We start from the raw sequence: 3,842 nt of genomic DNA, 5'->3' as shown, positions 1-3,842 counted from the left end.
GGCCCGCGCCCCACCCGAGGTCCTGTCACCATCGACCTCACCGCGCAGGCGTACGGTCTTCCGGGGCCAGGCCCATTAATGCGCACGCGTAAGCCAAGGCAGGGGGAGCCTACCTCGCTTGCGCGAAGAGTTGGCAGTTTGGGGAGGAGTACTAAAGCCGCGCACGCGCACCTAGCCCCACCCTGCTTAAAGAATGAGTGACTCGGAGAGTATAAAATAGCAACCAGGTCTTTTATAGCCCCAGAGTTCCCGTGATGCTCCACGCGGCTGCAATCATTGGTTAAGCGTCTTGCTTTTAGGGCGTGAACTCACTCCTGAGCAATCGCAGATGAGCTGTGAGTGCGCGCGCGTGCGCGGGGCCGCGACTGGGGCCTGCTCGAGCCCGGTCGCTCGCCAGCCGCCCCGCCGCGGCCGCGCCCCACCCCACCTGCTGCTCTCTGCCGGTAGTCCCTGGCCCCTGACCCTGACTTTCGGCCCGGGCCCCGCTCCCCGAGGCGGCGGCCCCGCCTTTGGAGTCCCCGGAAGCGCGCCCCGCCGCCTCCAGTGTCCCTTCCCCCGCCCGGCCGGGCCTGTTGGAGCCCAAGCCGCCCGCCTGCGGTCCCCGGCGCTTCCTCTCTCACAGCCGCGCCGGGCAGGGCGGGGGCTCCGGGCCCGGCCCTGCGACCGCGCTGTGTAGCCGCCGCTGCAAAGCGCGCGTGGCTGGAGTTGAAATGGAAAGAAACTCTTTTTAACTCCATTTTGCCTTTTACATTTGAAGTGAAATGAATCACCGTTTTATACTGGTTGAAGTCCAGCAATGCTTTGGGTAAACTTTCTGTTTTTTTAATGCAGTAATCTTGGATATTATGTAGATAAAAGATTGTGTTGAAATCTTAAGGAGTAGGACTGTCTATTGGAGGGAAAGAACATTTCAGTTGAATAAAAGCACTTTTTAAATGATTTAAGCGATGTTGCGTGAAAACAGATTCAGTTTTGCTTTGTCTAAGTTACTATCCTGATTAGGAATCGCCTAAATATCTGTTCCTAGTTGCAGATTGGATCCACAGTTACAGTTCGTCTTCATTAAATAGCATTTATTTGCACCCAAATTGATTTGGTCAAAAACCATGTTCGTTAGGTGGAAAATTGGCATCTTTTAAACCGCAGAGTTGATTTCACTTGTGTTTTTTAATAGTTCTTTTTTTTTTTCTTTTTAAGATGACCGGTAAGAAGATCTCAACCCTTGACTTGGTGTTGGCAGCACCACGCTCTCCGAAATGAGCTAACCGGCCATCCCTATATAGGGATCCGAACCCGTAGCCTTGGTGTTATCAGCACCGCACTCTCCCGAGTGAGCCACGGGCCGGCCCTATAATAGTTCTGATTTAAGAATTTTACCTCTGTTGGTGACCTGTTAGCTTCTTTTTAAGACATTCTTTTTAAATATCTCTTGCAGTTGTGTAATCATTATATTTCTTTCTGCCATGGAAAGAAACTCTTTTTAACTCCATTTTGCCTTTTACATTTGAAGTGAAATGAATCACCGTTTTATACTGGTTGAAGTCCAGCAATGCTTTGGGTAAACTTTCTGTTTTTTTAATGCAGTAATCTTGGATATTATGTAGATAAAAGATTGTGTTGAAATCTTAAGGAGTAGGACTGTCTATTGGAGGGAAAGAACATTTCAGTTGAATAAAAGCACTTTTTAAATGATTTAAGCGATGTTGCGTGAAAACAGATTCAGTTTTGCTTTGTCTAAGTTACTATCCTGATTAGGAATCGCCTAAATATCTGTTCCTAGTTGCAGATTGGATCCACAGTTACAGTTCGTCTTCATTAAATAGCATTTATTTGCACCCAAATTGATTTGGTCAAAAACCATGTTCGTTAGGTGGAAAATTGGCATCTTTTAAACCGCAGAGTTGATTTCACTTGTGTTTTTTAATAGTTCTTTTTTTTTTTTTTTTTAAGATGACCGGTAAGAAGATCTCAACCCTTGACTTGGTGTTGGCAGCACCACGCTCTCCGAAATGAGCTAACCGGCCATCCCTATATAGGGATCCGAACCCGTAGCCTTGGTGTTATCAGCACCGCACTCTCCCGAGTGAGCCACGGGCCGGCCCTATAATAGTTCTGATTTAAGAATTTTACCTCTGTTGGTGACCTGTTAGCTTCTTTTTAAGACATTCTTTTTAAATATCTCTTGCAGTTGTGTAATCATTATATTTCTTTCTGCCACAAGCGAAGGGGGAAAAATACAAAAAGCAAAAAACTCGTACTTTGAAATGTTTTATGTGGTGAGAATTTTTCAGCCACTTAGTGTCGCAAATCCGTGTGGGTAATTGTCACCTCAGATGTGGCCAGATTGGTAGAGATATTGTTTTGAGCGTTTGGTACAAGTGACATTGTGTGGACTGACAATATAAGACTAGTTTTTAGTTGTAAAGAGTAACTTATTGAAGGATCTCTTTTGATAAATTGTCTTGGTTAGTTTCATCTACTTTTGTAAAGCACCCATGGCTCTTGGGGACATAAAGTATACAAGATGGAATGTACTTTGAGGCAGTCTAGTGCTGGACTTCTAGCTTTTGTTCTCATAAAAATCTGTACTGGAGGGAGGAAGAGAGTATGCATACTGTATAGCTATCAACCAGTTTCTTCATAGATCCAGAATTTTAGACTTAAAAGGTATCTTCAGGATTTGTATGTAATTCAACCCTTTTTGCAGGTCAGACAGCTGGGTCCCAGAGACCTAAGTAAATTTCCGAAGATGGTCAGGAGCAGACCGAAACTATTTTCTCTGTATTCTCATGTATTCCCAAACAGCTGACCTAGAGTCAGCTAAAATTCAGGACTTCCAGCTTATTCCAGTGTTTTTATCTTTCATACCTTGCTGATTGTGCATAGTTTGGGAGAATCTGAAAAATTCATTTGTCAGACAAATTTCAGTTCTTTAGCTTTCATAGTATTGTGCTTTCTGTAACTGGATGGTCCTGCCATAGTCGATTGAGGGAGATAGGTGAATGTACAGGATCCCTGGTTGGCCTAGTTGTGGCTTTAGGTGTTTAGATCTTCTTGAGGGAAAGCCAGACTTCCCTGCTCCAAATCCAATATAATCATGTCAGGCTAAGATGTTTTTAGGCAACTGTATGCCTTTTTGACTATTGATTTGGGGTGCAATGGGGGAATAACTGTATATATCAAGCAAACAGTCCCCTGTGCACACGTGTGTGAGAGTGGTTTTGTTGGAGTATTTTCATAGTCCTGATTCATTTTTTGTCAGTTAACTCCTTTTAAAAGTTTATCCTAGTCATGTGGAGGTGTAAGTTATTAGGAGAGTAACAAAAAGTAGATCTTCAGGTGTTTCTTGTCGATGGGGTGGAGTCCAAGCGGTGGGTGAGAGGAGAAAGAGGTTGGGTGCTACTTTGGAACTTCTTAATTGTCATAGAGGGCTGAGAGATTTATGTTAACTCTATGAGAAGAAAAACTGATATCTCAGTTTCTAAGATAACTAACTTGGGCTTGACAGATTTCTGTAGGCAGCACCTTGTGTTTAATTGCATTATGACTACTAGTGATAATGATACATAATCACTGGATTTTAAAATTGGTGTTATATGCCCCCCTTCCTGCAACTGCTAAATTTAACTGGCTGAATAAAATAAAACTGGCCATATAATTGTAGTTTAAAAAGGTTGCTAAGGGCCGGCCCCTTGGCTCACTCGGGAGAGTGCGGCGCTGGTGGCACCGAGGCCGCGGGTTCAGATCCTGTATAGGGATGGCCGGTGCGCTCACTGGCTGAGTGTGGAGCAGACAACACCACACCAAGGGGTGTAATCCCCTTACCGGGCACCAAAAACTTA

The sequence above is a fragment of the Galeopterus variegatus genome, unplaced genomic scaffold, assembly GCF_000696425.1.
Source record: "Galeopterus variegatus unplaced genomic scaffold, G_variegatus-3.0.2 Scaffold203, whole genome shotgun sequence".
Classification (NCBI taxonomy): Eukaryota; Metazoa; Chordata; class Mammalia; order Dermoptera; family Cynocephalidae; genus Galeopterus; species Galeopterus variegatus.
Note: the sequence above shows the minus strand (reverse complement) of the source record.